This window comes from Anabrus simplex, chromosome 5 (genome assembly GCF_040414725.1).
Source record: "Anabrus simplex isolate iqAnaSimp1 chromosome 5, ASM4041472v1, whole genome shotgun sequence".
In the NCBI taxonomy this organism is placed as follows: domain Eukaryota; kingdom Metazoa; phylum Arthropoda; class Insecta; order Orthoptera; family Tettigoniidae; genus Anabrus; species Anabrus simplex.
In genome coordinates, this window is record NC_090269.1 from 452,057,407 (window position 1) to 452,073,253 (window position 15,847).

General features: G+C 36.5%; 1 protein-coding gene across 6 annotated transcripts in view; it reads right to left on the minus strand.

The window, feature by feature from the left end:
* Positions 1-15,847, minus strand: part of LOC136875107 (zinc finger protein ZFP2) — a 215,706-nt gene that overhangs the window by 156,370 nt on the left and 43,489 nt on the right. For 4 of the 6 annotated variants that reach the window (XR_011018341.1, XR_011018340.1, XM_068227989.1 and 1 more), the window contains exon 1: positions 8,782-8,837. The exons of 1 other annotated variant lie outside the window; for it this stretch is intronic. The gene's annotated coding sequence lies outside the window, so the exon portion shown is untranslated. Of the gene's footprint in view, positions 1-8,563; positions 8,838-15,847 lie in introns of those variants that run through there. One more of the 6 variants, XM_068227990.1, reaches the window with a different exon arrangement.

The following is a 15,847-nucleotide window of genomic DNA, read 5'->3' on the forward strand; positions in this document are numbered from 1 at the left end:
GCATCCTGATGACCAACAGCAGGAAGTGACTGCCAAACCAGAGCTGCAGTTGTCGAGGAGAAACTAATCAAATTCCGGAGGAGCCAAAGGAAAAAGATAAGCTTTTTCAGTAAAGTAAGGTAAACAAGCGTTATAAATTCTAATGTAGTCATCTTAATCCTTTGTGAACAGGTGGTTGATCGTTGCAGTCTTCAAAATATCTCAAACATGTTAGATTATCATGGAATAATTTTACATTTGTGTCAAAATACATGGATGTAAGTAGTCATTTGAAAGACATAACCAATCCCTGTAGGGAGTGTCAAGTGAATTATACATTGGTGCCATTGCTGTGAAGTATGAATATATTGGAAGGTTATTCTATATGAATTTTGAGATGTATATTGGTAAAATATTTAAGGTTCCATGTGAGTGATTATTAATATCATGGAGAACGAATGTTGAACAGTGCCATAGGGAGTCAAAGTAGGATAATATATGGATATGAGCATAATTCGAAGATGTGATGAGAATATTTAAGAAGAGATTGGATTAATAAAGTGTATAATTAAGAATTAAATGATTCCAAGTGTCAAGTTGAGGTATATATGAGAATTACTGGGAAGAAATATATAAGAAGAAAGGCATATTGAAGTATTAAATGAATATTTGGAAGAACAGAATGTTGGAATACATGCTGCTACGTTGGTAAAGAACAAATGGATTAATATTGAAGAAAAAGAGGAGGATATATGCTACAATCCAGGATCATTAATATTCATGACACCATGATGATCATTCACTGACAAGTTATCCATATCCAATCGTGGCGAAAACATATTATGGTGTTTATAATAAGGTATGGCATAGGTAGCTCATCGCTATAAATCATTTTAGGAAGTGTTGAGTAGTAACTTGATAAACTTTAACCTAGATATCTACCATAATGTTAATTTTTCCTCGAAGATACGCACGGCATACACTGAATCATGTGCGTAGGTATTATTTCTTCACAAATAATTCCAGGAGGTTAGATATTCCATAGATTCTTCAAAAATGATACCCTTTACCTATTTTAGTAGATGACACAACGTAAAATGTGAGAGTTCAGACATTCATGCAAGAACATATCTCATTAGTTACAGTTTTATGGTCAATTTAAATTGAAGATTAATGAGATGAATGATATATTTATGTTGACAAATGATATTGCACATGTTATTGCTTACTTCAAATCAAATCAAAATCTCTTTATTTGCAAATGAGGTGTCTACCTCGGTGGCAAATGGTACACTAAAATACATTATTGTCAAGCACTAAATATTAAATTAACAAGAGAAGAAAATTTTTCCTATAATACAATATTATACAATTTACGCTAACAATGTTTTCTATTAACACACAGCTCATCCTTAATAAATTTAAATTGTTTACAAAATTCTAATTATAATATCTCCTGTACTACTTACAAATATAGTCAACTGATATACAGTATGTGGAATTGCTTCAAATGATACTATAAAACTGGTATAACATTAATATTTACATTGCATTTATTTATTTACTATTTTTTTTTTTTTTTACCCGTTCTGGATCCTAAGTAGCATAACGACCTGCTGCGTCTTAACCAGAGCCCCTTTTGCCACCACTTTTCAGAGTTCCTGAAGGGCCTTCACAGCTACCGTAGCGGTCCCAGGGCCCTCGAAGTCCCCACTGTACTTCACCCCTACAGGCAGTCTCCTACTTTGGCTGTCCAAACTCCTTAGACCAGGGGATGGAATTAATTTATTCACACACATTTTTTTATTTACAATAACCTGCACCGGTCGAATGCCCTCTAACACTTCATTTATTTTCTCTGTTGCTGTTTATTCTCTTCTTGAATATCTGTACAGATTTTGGAAAAGGATCAAACACTACCGCTGGTAAACTGTTCCACTCCTTCACACCCTTCCCAATGAATGAAAATTTACCCCAATCGCTTCTGCTAAAATTCCTTCTAATTTTATATTTGTGGTCAGTCCTGCCGATATAATTATTTTCCAACTGAAGCCTCTCACGGATATCTCCCCATGCTTCTTCTCCTGTATAGGCTCTATATAATCCTGTAAGTCTAGTTTTCTCCCTTCTCTTACTTAAAGTTTCCCACCCAAGTTCCTTTCACATTTCTGATACACTACTCTTTCTCCTGAAATCCCCTGTTACAAATCTTGCTGCTTTCCTCTGCACACTATCTATTTCTTTTATTAGGTATTCTTGGTGAGGATCCCAAACACTGTTTGCATATTCCAATAATGGACGAACCATACTCAAGTAACTTTTTTCTTTTAATTCTTTGTTGCATCCTTTAAGTAGCCTCATTATGACATGTAATGATCTGTATGCTTTCCCAACAATGTCATCAATATGACCCTTCCAGTGCAAATTACTTTCAAATCTCACACCTAAGTATTTGCACTTGCCTTCTTTTGGGATAACTACCTCATCCAAAGTATATTCAAATTCAGTTTTAAAGCTCCTGTTTGTAAAAGTTGTAACAGTTGATTTGCCTCCATTAACCTTCATATTATTTTCTTCAACCCATTGTTGGATACTTTCAAGGTCCCTTTGTAATTCTGAACAATCCTCAATGTTGATTATTTCTCTATAAACAATTATGTCATCTGCATACAATCTTATTTTTGATGTTATATTGTTCCCTAAATCATTTGCGTATATTAAGAAAAGTAACGGACCGATTATACTTCCCTGTGCAATTCCCTTCCAAACTTTCTCTTCCTGCGATACATTATTTCCTACTTTGACTTTCTGAACCCTTGAATTTAGAAATGCTTTTATCCAACGTGTAACCCTTACGTCCAATCCTATTCCCTCCAATTTCTTTAATAATATTCCATGTTCCACTCTATCAAAGGCTTTGGAAAGATCTATGGCTATGCAATCTAACTGACCTCCTGAATCCAACTGATCTGATTTGTCCTGCTGAAATCCCACCAGTTGTGCCTCACAAGAAAATTTCTTTCTAAATCCATATTGGCTCCTCATGAACCATTTTTTATCATCACATATCCCTCTGATGTACTTCGATATTAAACTCTCCAGAATTTTACAAACTATACTGGTCAGGCTGATTGGTCTGTAGTTCTCTGGTTTCCTTTTATCACCCTTTCCTTTATAAATTGGTATTATTATAGATTCCTTCCATTCCTTTGGTATTACACTATTATTTATGACATAGTCAAAGAGAAATTTTAAATAAGGCACTATGTACCACCCCATTGTCTTTAATACCTCCCCAGTAATTTGATCACTTCCTGCAGCTTTTCCTTGCTGAAGCAGTTGGATTTCTCTGAAAATATCTTCGTTTGTGAATGAGAAGCTTCTTGTTTCCCTCTGTCTCTCTCCCTCTCTATCTTCTGTTTCGGTTTCCAACTCTTGACAATCATCTACTGAATCTCTAAATTCCCTACTAAATAGGTTTGCTTTCTCAGTATCTGTCAAATAGTGTTCACCCCCTTCTCCCACCATTGTAGGAATTTGGACTCCTTTTCCTTTTTGATTCCTGATATATGAATACAGCTTTTTCCATTTCCCTTTGTGGTCATTATCCTCTTGAAGTATGCCATTCATATAATTCTCTTTTGCTTCCTTTTTCACTCTATTCAGTTCCCTCATTAGCTGTTTTCTAGTTTCCCTACTCTCCCTACCCTCTTTGATTTTCCTGTTTACTATTCTACATTTTCTTTTTAATTTTCTTATTTCCCTTGTATAATAAACAGGGTCTGAGGTCATTTTACCCTTCTTAACAGGTACAAATCTCTTCTCTCCTTCCCAAATAATTCCTTTAAATTTAGCCCAAAGTGTATCCACGTTACTCCCTTCACTTATCCAACAACTGAATTGTGATTTAAGGTAAGTCCCAAATTCATCAACTTTAGTTTTTCTGTACAGTTTCTTGTCTTGTGTAACCCTCTTATTAAGCCTTTTTGGTACGAGTCCTACATCCATTATTACAGCCTTATGGTCTCCTATTCCTTCAATTACCTCAGTTTTATCAACAATTTCCCATGGTTTAACCAAGAATACATCTAGTAAGTTATTGAGACGAGTCGGTTCTTGTACTACTTGTGTAAATCCTCCCTCCCAAATTAACTTATTTGCCAGTTTCTGTTCATGGGCTTCACTTGCAGCTCCTTTCCATTCAACTTCAGGCAAATTTAGATCTCCCCCAATTATTACCATATCATTATTATTGTTTTTATGAGTATAATCTATTATTTTTTCAAAGATTTCCATGTCTCTTTCCTCTCTTCCAGGCCTGTATGTTCCTATAATTCCCACCTCCTTCATATTATCACAAACTAATTTTATCCCTAATATTTCATCCCTTTCATCGGTAAACCATTCATGTGAACAGTAAGTTTCCTTCACCAGATATTCTTATCTTTCCCCGATGCATTTTACATGAATTAAAATTCCTACAACAAACGAAACCTAATGCTCATCCTAAGTAATTACAAGGAGAAAAGTGAAATATGATGCTGACAAGGACTAAAGAAATTAATATTCCCCTGGACTTTCCAAGATGATTTGTAAATAATTTAAAGAAACTTTAATTTTTATTTATGTACATTTTTATAATATTGTTGATAATGTGAAGATGTTATGTGAGTTAATTTCAAATTTAAATAAGTTTTATTGTATATCATTATCATATTTTAGGTCAACTATCTTAATTACCACAATGAAGCAGAATTAATGAATTTAATATCAGATGACAATTTTCCTTCAATTACAGTTTCTTCTCACAATTTTTAGATTTTGAATACATGATTATTATTAAGAGGAATTCCTATTCATCATCTAGCTTAAGCCTTTCATATTTTTAGATTTAAGGTGTAATTTGTATTGTTTCTTTGTGGAAACTAATGATTCGTAGAATATGTCCATTGTTCACTTTGGCAAATGATTCGTTCATCAAGAAGTCTATCACGGTTTTCCCGGAATTCACATTAAAAATTATGACAATCAACAAACCCTGAGAATATGCTAGATTGGATTTCTTCACGACCAATCCTAGATGCAGGCTAAGGCGCAATACTAAGGAGTCACATGCACATCACAGTTCAAGTCAAAATAAGAATTGGGGCAACGGTTCAAAGCTTGCTGCAATTTCATCATTCCTTAGTTGCAACAACAGGGATTCTAGTAAGACAAGGAGGTTTATTTTCAATGGATGAAGCAAAGCACAAATTTTCTGATATATATTTTTGGTATGTTGCATCCAAATTAGAGTTTAAGTCGAAATCTCACCAAGGATCTTCAGTGTTGTATTGTAACAAATGACTTTATTGTTTATTAGCTGAGGTGGAATAGGTGTACTGTTGATCATGCATAACAGCTTCCGAGAACAGACAGTGATTGCTCAGGTTTATGAAAAGCCTCTTTGATCATGCAAATTTCTTTACTTGTTTCACGTCAACAATAGTTTTTGAACTGCATCTGATAATTCATTTATTTTCCAGTGGGTATATATTTTAAAGTCATCTACATATAAGTTGAAAGAACATGACTTTAGTGCAGAGAAGACCTCATTGATGTACAACAAATAATGTAGTGATCCCAAAGCACTTCCCTGTGGGCCCCTACTTTCCTGGGTTCCCATTGTAAATGCTGCTACGACTTGATACCTGCTGCCAAGGTCTTCAAGTATGATGTAAGATCTTCAGTGTTAAAGAGTCAAACCAGAATGACTCCATCTACCTAACTAACTGGTGTAAGTATATCGTGAAAAAAGCACCCCCAGACATGTTTCCATAGTGAGTCTCATGTCTTACGTCACATCACGTGGAACCAGGGCAGTGCTGTACCCCTTCTTGAAACTTGATTTAATGGGGTCAAGGAGAGAATGGTAATTTAAATATTGCAATACACGTTTGAACACAAGTTGCTCCAAAACTTTACGAAGAACTGGGAGAATAGAGTTTGGCAATAATCAGAAGTTAGTTTGGGACCAAGTTTCTTACGTATTGCAATAAAATGTTTACATTTCTGGAATGATGAAAATGTAACAGTTTTAAGACAATAGTTGAAAATGTGTCACAATTAGAAAAATGGCACCCTTAACAGTATGGATGAAATTTTATAAGGTAATCATCCCCAAGGAATGTGTTATTACTTTGCTGGAATGAAAAGGTCACGGTAATTTTGACTACATGTTATGAAGTATAAATATTAGGTAAACAGAGAGGGGTGCTGTATCTTTTACAATGCCAGCAGTGGTAAAGAAGTAGGGGACTGGAAATAATAATAATATTGCATTGAAAATTACTCACTTGTGTTTAGGACTTCATTTTGAATATTATTAGGTCCCAAAATGTTGCTTTATAAGTGATTTTGTGCGTAATATTGGTAATAATTGCACTTAAGGAGTAGGAGGATATATTTATGATAGCCATCTTTGTTTCCAGAGATGTTATGGTATAGACTGGTTACTTTGACTTTACAGCAAAGCATGGAACTTCAGATAGTTGAGGAAAGCATGGAGGTTACAATGCAAAGCATGCATGTTACAACTCCTCCAATTTAGTAGCTGTAACTTATCTTTGCAAATTCAGGCCAAGCTCTGTAATTAGAACAGTGGCCCCCCTTGAGGTCACACTCCCTTCGAGAGGCTCTTAACTATCGTCGCGGCGCATACTGCCCGCATGGCAAGAAAAAAAAAAAATTTAGTAGCTGTAACCTATCTTTGCAAAAACCAGACCAAGCTCTGTCATGAGAACAGTGGCCCCCTTCGGGGGCCACACTCCCTTCGAGAGGCTCTTAACTATTGCCGCGGCGCATACTGCCCGCACAGCAAGAAAAAAAAAATTTAGTAGCTGTAACCTATCTTTGCAAAATCCAGACCAAGCTCTGTCATGAGAATAACATCTTTGCATTGTAACTTCCATGCTTTCCTCACCCATCTGAAGTTCGTTGCTTTGGTGTAAAGTCAAAGTCTATACCATAACATCTCTGGAAACAAAGATGGCTATCATGAATACATCCTCCTACTTCTTATGTGCAATTATTACCAATATTACCCAGAAAATCATTAATAATGCAACATTTCGGGATCTAATAATATTCAAAATGGAGTCCTGAACATCTGTGAGTAATTTTCAATGCAATATTATTAATATTTCCAGTCCCCTACTTCTTTACCAGAGCCGCAATACCATTTCAACTATTTCCTTGATAGTTTCCCATCTCCTTTATTGATTTTTCTCAGCAAAGTTCTATCACACTTGTAGGTTTGCCTTACGTTCAATTTATCAGGGTTTCTAACACACTATTTCTCAGAGAATCAAATCACTGTGAAGTCAGTAGAAATGAGCAGTAAAACAAAGTGCATGGAATAGATGCTCAAAACAAGCATTCTTATTCTATTTGGCAAGGTTCAGTGGTCCTGTCAAGCAGCAGTAAAAGGAAATGTAACACTGTCCTTCATGTTTACCAGAAGACACAGATATATTTCCAGCTTGTGATGATTTATTAGTTAAGAAAACCAAGCTCGAGTTGTGCTCAGGTACCATGTTCAGGGAGTTAAATCTCATTTCAATGTTGATCCTACAATGAACAATACTGATCACTGCCGTAGATCAGTAAGGCCTCATCAGTCAAAATATGAATTGATAAAGTAACATTGAACGGGTGCACTTTGAAAGTTCTGAAGATAACTTCGAAAGCAGCTATTCTGCTCCTTTTGACTTATTATGCATATATGAGTAAAGAGTCTTACTATATCTAGGCAATATACCACTCGCTTTCCCAGGCTAAATACGAGATTGGATCTACGGGATAAGCAGAGATCACACACAACGCATAGCCATGATGACTTGCTAATTAGGTTGTATTGAGTGCATCTAGCATATATAAATTATAGTACAATACCAGACAGCTCATGTCATACGTGCCAGCATTCAGGAAGCCTAAATTGTGACCACTTAGAATTCCAGCACATGGTAACTGAGGTGGTCCGGCTCAGTAGAGGCTATGTTCCTAGGGAAAAATTTAAAGACACCCCAATTCCTTAATAAAGCAAACAATAAAGTAACATATTTAATGGAAGAAAACTGCACAAAGTATGGCGATAAGCCCCAGAAAACAAATCCATGTCAATATTAAACAGGGACCCTGACCTAGATGTTAGACCTCAATCAATGCAATACAACAAACCGACCACTTAAAACATGAACCTTTTATATGATGAACATATTTGTAACTATTTTATTACGGTACTGTTCATCCATACGAATATGCCCTCATTATGAATCGCTTAGTTTAACAATAACAATAATAATAATAACACCCAGCATGAAGTTGGGTTTGGTAAAGAAAACAAAAGTCAATACCGCAGCCCAGAGTTTATAACATTATAGGGAAGCTAAAACAATGCAAATCTTTCTTGGAATACCTTGTAGAGGAGAGATGTGTTCATTGGGATGTCTAGGAACCCACCGCCCTGCCCCTAGAATTACATTTACTTTTATAACCTAATAAGAGCATCAGCCGCCATCGGCCATGGATCGCCTCCATTTATTACCTGGTCGTTATTCATTGTTCCTGCTTTGATTTACTCTTGATGCTTTGCTTTTCATACTCAAATGCGCGGTACATTGCTAATCAATATTCTACACAAACAAACAAATACTGGTGATGCACAGACTGGAAGTTAAGCATACGCTATTTCATTGGAATAATGCAGAACTATACAGTTAATTTAAGAGTGATTTCTGATAGTAATAAATACTATCTACGCACTTTTTAGCGATAGATTTACACCCCAGTGCTAAAGCGGCCGACCTCGGCAATCTTCGAGATTCGTACTGGCAATCTTTGAAACACAAACTATGAATCGCTTTATGCATCGCTGTGCGACATCTGGCGTACACTTCACGTACCGTACTAGTACTATTGCTATTTACACAGCAAAGCCAAACGATAGAATTCACTCTAGGAATAAGATTCGCATCAAGGAATGTTATATAATGTGTGTGTGACACAGTTATTGGCTTAAAATAACAAAGGTTGAGAACATTTATATCGATCGATCATATTATCGATTCAACTGAGATTTCATTTCCATTCAGTTGGCAGTACTAACGAAACCGGAAGAGCTCCTCAAACCCGTACACAAAGTACTTACCGGTATGTTATTTGCTTTGCGTACCACTAACTGCTTTTACGGTTTTTGGAGACACCTAAGTGCTGGACTTTAGTTCCACAATTATTTCACGTGTCAGTAAATAAACCGACAAAGGATCACGTATTTGACCACCTTCAAATACCACCGTTCGCATTGTTAAATAAGTTCGAACATTTATTTCACTTATAATTACCATTCGTTATTTATTTTCAGCTCACCAACATGTGCGAAGAAGTAGTCCCACTGTCTTCTAGATTCAGCTAGAGCTGTTGCTCCTGTGATTGCAATCGGTAGTGCGAGTGCAGCGCTCCCTCCGGTATTCTCCGGTAGTAAACTGTTACTTGGAAACCAATCGGCGAGCGGAGCACGCAGGAACAGTAGTGAGTACTGAATGTGTGCTAGCTTGCAGTTCCAGTAGTGGAGCGCAACGGATGTGGTAGCGACTGCTTTATCAGTATGAAGAAGGCGAATATATGTAACATATACATTCCCATTTATCGTTAGTGGTTAATAATACATATATCCGATAAAAGTCCATGCAAATAGAATACTCCTTTTTCATTACATTACCTTTGAAGTGTAATATATATGATAGACTGTGACAAGTGTTGTCCAGCCCCCCCGGTGTAGGGGGCAACGCGTCCCCCTGTCACCAGTACCTACTAATACTATAGATTAAGAAAGAAAGAAAATGACATAGTCGCCATAAGACCTATTTGTGTCGGTGCGACGTAAAGCAAATAGCAAGAAAAAAAAAAGGACCCGTATTGAAAAACAAAGAGAGAAGAGGAACTCGAACCAGCGATTACGGGGCTTGAACGCTTACCACTCGACCACCGCTGTTTCGTGTTCGTTACCCCAACGCACCGGTACATATTCCACGCGAAAATTTAATAAATTTTTACCGGAATTTGTACCACAATTGCCACGAAGACCGTCTGATGCATGGCATTTCTTTGAAATTACTGATGATAAACATCAGCAAAATGGAAATTTTGCGGCCGCATTTACGCAACGGGGTGGTAGTGCATCAAATTTGTGGGATCATATCAAGAGGCATCACAAGGATGAAATGAGCAGGTCGGCTTCAGCAGCAGAAAACAACATTGCTGTAAAGACATGAAACTGTATAGGCTTTTGGGCTTATGCAGTATCATGTCTTTAAGTACGGGCCGTGAAAGTATTAATGACAACATTGCTGCTGTATGTATGTTGAGTATTCAGCCCGAAGGCTGGTTTGATCCTCTACAGCTCCACCAACAGCTGCCATAGATACCCTAGGTGTCACTGAAGAGGCATACTAGGGAAGTGAGGAGTGAGGTAGTTTCTCGTTGCTTTCCTCACTGAGTCAGAAGTTGCTATTGCATATCAGTCTGCCAAGCCCACTGAAATGCATGCACCAACCGACCCTATGAGCGATATTTTCACACCATTCATAACAGGAACTGGCTGCATAAGGAATGGCATTACTGGCATCGCTCATACCTCAGTCACTTTCATATTGTCAAAGCCAAGGATGAGACTGAGACAGGTCAATGTTCTAGCCCATACCAGAAGACATAGTGCACTGTAAACACTACATGCTGCCAGCAAAGGCATAACATTGCTGTATTAAACGAAACAGTTATGTTGTGAGAAAAGGGCATTGAATAGACGGGTGAATTACCTTTACGTTGTCACACCAGTAACGTGTTTAAACGTGCCGCTACAGTGCATTCACTCGGTAGTTTACTCGGTACAACCAACACCTCCTAGATGATAAGGCCTCACAACTGTTCCGATGTCTACCGTGACGTCAGCACCGGGAGGCAAGCTTGAACCTTCTCAGTGTTCAATCAATCAATACTGATCTGTATTTAGGGCAGTCGCCCAGGTGGCAGATTCCCTATCTGTTGCTTTCCTAGCCTTTTCCTAAATGATTTCAAAGAAATTGGAAATTTATTGAACGTCTCCCTTGGTAAGTCATTCCAATCCCTAACTCCCCTTCCTATAAATGAATATTTGCCCCAGTTTGTCCTCTTGAATTCCAACTTTATCTTCATATTGTGATCTTTCCTATTTTTATACACGCCATTCAGACTTATTCGTCTACCAATGTCATTCCACGCCATCTCTCCGCTGACAGCTCGGAACATACCACTTAGTCGAACAGCTCTTCTTCTTTCTCTCAGTTCTTCCCAACCCAAACATTGCAACATTTTTGTAACGCTACTCTTTTGTCGGAAATCACCCAGAACAAATCAAGCTGCTTTTCTTTGGATTTTTTCCAGTTCTTGAATCAGGTAATCCTGGTGAGGGTCCCATACACTGGAACCATACTCTAGTTGGGGTCTTACCAGAGACTTATATGCCCTCTCCTTTACATCCTTACTACAACCCCTAAACACCCTCATAACCATGTGCAGAGATCTGTACCCTTTATTTACAATCCCATTTATGTGATTACCCCAATGAAGATCTTTACTTATATTAACACCTAGATACTTACAATGATCCCCAAAAGGAACTTTCACCCCATCAACGCAGTAATTAAAACTGAGAGGACTTTTCCTATTTGTGAAACTCACAACCTGACTTTTAACCCCGTTCATCATCATACCATTGCCTGCTGTCCATCTCACAACATTTTCGAGGTCACGCTGCAGTTGCTCACAATCTTGTTACTTATTTATCACTCTATAGAGAATGACATCATCCGATTCCACTCCTTTACTCATATCATTTATATATATAAGAAAACATAAAGGTCCGATAATACTGCCTTGAGGAATTCCCCTCTTAATTATTACAGGGTCAGATAAAGCTTCACCTACCCTAATTCTCTGAGATCTATTTTCTAGAAATATAGCAACCCATTGAGTCACTCTTTTGTCTAGTCCAATTGCACTCATTTTTGCCAGTAGTCTCCCATGATCCACCCTATCAAATGCTTTAGACAGTTCAATCGCGATACAGTCAATTTGACCTCCAGAATCCAAGATATCTGCTATATCTTTTTAAGAAAGCAATGAGTGTGGCCATGTGTCGGTGCAATTATGTAGAAGTGTTTTAATTATTTTAATTGTACCAGTTACGAATTGTTGTATACAATGGTGCTAAAGTGTTGTGTGCCCAACTGCAAGGGAAATTACGATAATGATAACAAAGTGCATGTGTTTAAGTTCCTGAAAGATGAGGTTATGCAGCAGAGGTGGTTACGTGCAATTCCAAGACAAGATTACCGAGTTACCAATTACTCAGTTGTGAGTAACTGTTACTTTTACATTCTCAGATAATCATAATGCACATAGGCCTATTAGGTATGAAACTACACACAGCAACTGGTGATATGTAGGTATGTTAACTCTCGTAAGATATGAGGTTATGTTAGCTTACAGTTAAGGGATACATTATTATTATTACTCGAATTAAATTTATTATATATATTAAACAACATGCCTACATATGTAGGCCTATTCACTCTGTAAATGCATGAAGTGGTATCTTATTTTATAGGCATGCCACAGACATTTCAAAGCCAGTGATGTTTTGTGGGAAGTAACTGCTACTGATTCAAAGACAGGAAAATCTTTAACTGCTCCTCTGCCAAGACCACAACTGTCAGAGAATGCAGTCCCCTGTATCTTTCCCAACTGTCCATCATATTTATCTTCACATTCTGCCGGTTCAAGAGAAGAACTGGACAAAAAGACAAGTAAAATAGAGAGGGAATCAATAAACAGAGCAATTGAAGATAGTATCAACAGTCATGCCTCATACACAGACAGAATTTCAGTCCACAATCCAACACAACTGAAAAGTAAAATAAACATGTTGATGTTACCTGATGGTTGGTGTAACGTTGTGAAGGAAATGCAAGTAATTTTTCTGTACATGGATACATTAAAGCAACCACATTGCATAGCATATATAATAATTGAAGAGGACATGACCTCAAAAGTGTATTCTAAAGGGGTTTTATTGCAGTGTAAATTTTCTAATGTAGAAAAAATTACCAACACAAATGAAGTACATTCTTTAGTTACAAAATTCCATAGCTACCTTACAGGGAATGAGTGTAACAGTGTGCAGAATGATACAACAAATAAGTTAATTCTAGGCCTTGTGGGTGAATTGATCACTGAGGAAGATGACCCCACGTTTAATTTAATAACATCACAGTTAAAACTTTCTTAGTTCCTAAACACAAAAGGGAGTATGATAATGATTTTCTTGTTATTTGTTCAATCTTCCAACTGATTTCTCCTCATGCTTACAAATTTATGAGACATAGAAGTAATTTAATTTTGTTGCATGTTACTACTTTGAAAAGAGTATGTTCCAGTCTGAATGGTAGCCCAATATTAGAACAGAACCCTACATATTTTCTGGAATACATAAAACAGAAAGTTCAAGGTTTTCAACAGAATAACAAATTTGTAACATTGCCAGTAGATGAAATTCACATTAAACCATACATGGACTTCAAGGGAGGCTCATGTGCTAACACTACCAATGTTGCTACATCAGCACATGAGCATTTTATCATCAAAGAAGGAAGTAGTTCATATTCTCCCTGTGTCCAAGTTAACAGGTGATGATTTACACTGTATCATGTCAAAGGTTATTGTTGGTTTGGAATCTATAGGATATAATGTTCTGGCTGTTGTGACTCAACACCAAAGCAATGTCAAAATTTTCAAATCCACCTCAACTTAAAACTGACTATCGTAATCCTGGAAATCCTAACAAGTCTCTTTTGTATCTCGTTGACACTGTGCATTTATTTAAATGCATCAGAAATAATTGGCTCAACCAGAAAACTAATGATTTGGAATTTGTGTTTCCTGATTTTGATGATTTTTCTAAAGTTAAAGTTGTATCTTTCAAAGCTATAAGGGACTTGTTTGAGGCTGAAGGGAATGACCTTGTGAAGCATGGGTATGGTTTGACTGTCAAAGCTCTATGGCCTTCAAGTTTTGAAAGGCAAAATGTGAAATATGTGTGTCAGTTGTTTAATGACCATATAGTAAATGCTTTACTAGTTGTAGGAGAAAAGCACAATTTAACATCATACAAGGGCACAGCTGAATTTGTAAAAGTAGTCACTACCTGGTGGCATATTATTAATGTAAAGACCCCTTTCAAAGGTGTAAGACTTCATGATAAATTTCAACAGCCTCTCGCCAACAAACCTGGTGATGAATGGAAGGGTTCTTTAATGAAGTTTGTTCAGTGGTTAGATCACTGCAATAATCTAGGTGTCAAATGTGGCAAACTGTCTAGTCAAACGCATAGGGCTCTTACTCAAACAACTCGCTGCCTTATACAGCTAACAGAGTTTTGTTCTGAAGTACTGAAATGGTCATATTATCTTCCTGGAAAGTTTCAGGTTTCAGAGAGATGCATTGGAGGCATGATTTGGTGAATACAAGCAACGTGCAGGTGGCCAATAGCATATTTCTTTTAGGCAGCTGTTTGAAATTGAGAAAAACATCAGAATCTTGAATTCAATTGAACTGCCCATTTCTAATGGTAGGAAAATTGTTGTAAATGATATTGTTGATGAAGATATACTGTTAGATCATGATTAATGTGCAGTTCCCTCATTTCAAACATTTACAGGTGAGCTGAATGTAACAGGCTCAGATCTTGACAGTACATCTGGTGTTGCAAGTGTTTTAACATACATAGCAGGTTATTGTTGTCATTCTCTTCTCAAGAAATAACATTGTAACTACTGTGCAGATTTCTTAGTTTTGAAAGATGTTACTGTTAGAAATAGTCATCATAATGTTATTGACAGCCTCAATAGGGGCAATTTGAAATATCCTGCAGAAACAGTTGTACACTTAGTGACATACACATGTCATCATAAAAAAAGATGTTGAGGCCGGAAAGTGAGAGAAAATTTCTTAGCTTAAATAACCATAAGAAGTATGTCAGTGATGTGACCCTGCAAATTGTTCTCTCAGCTGATAAATGTATAGACGACAGGAATGAATGTAGGGAGCACACTTCAGAATATTTGTATTACAACATTATTTGGAAGTGTACAACTTTTCTAATAAATAACTACTGCAGGAACAAAACTAATGAATGCATAAAATATTGTACAAATTCAAGAAAGTCTGTAATTTTCTCAAAATAGGTATGTACAGTACTCATGTAATAGGCAAAAGTATCGAAGTCTTTTTGCATTATTATCATGCTTGATATATGATGTATACCTTATTAACTTCAATGCCAATGTGTTATAATTTGAACCTAGGCCTACCTACAGACCAGGTGAATGTTATGCTCCTCTTCCTTAATATTATTAACTCAGTGTCTTTCCAAATTTACTACTATTATAAACTTACTTTAATTCAAAATAAAAATAGTCATTGCATGCACAAAAGACGATACAAGTTAAGAAAATTTGTTATTTTCGCAAAATAGAAGTCTGTTAATAAATGTTAAGTTAGTGTACAGTATCATATTTTTGTAGTACAGTCTACATGTTAGGCCTAAACTAATTTTATGCTTTCTCTTTTTATTTTAAAATCATTTACTGTATTCAGTGCCTATTTCAATTGAAATATATTTGTGAATTTCAGTTCTGTGTGTTAGCAAGTCAGCCTGGAGTAAGTTAACATTGTAAATGCTGCCGTGATTTAAAACAGTGTGTTGTTTATCTTTAATGACAGAGTCTCTAAGATA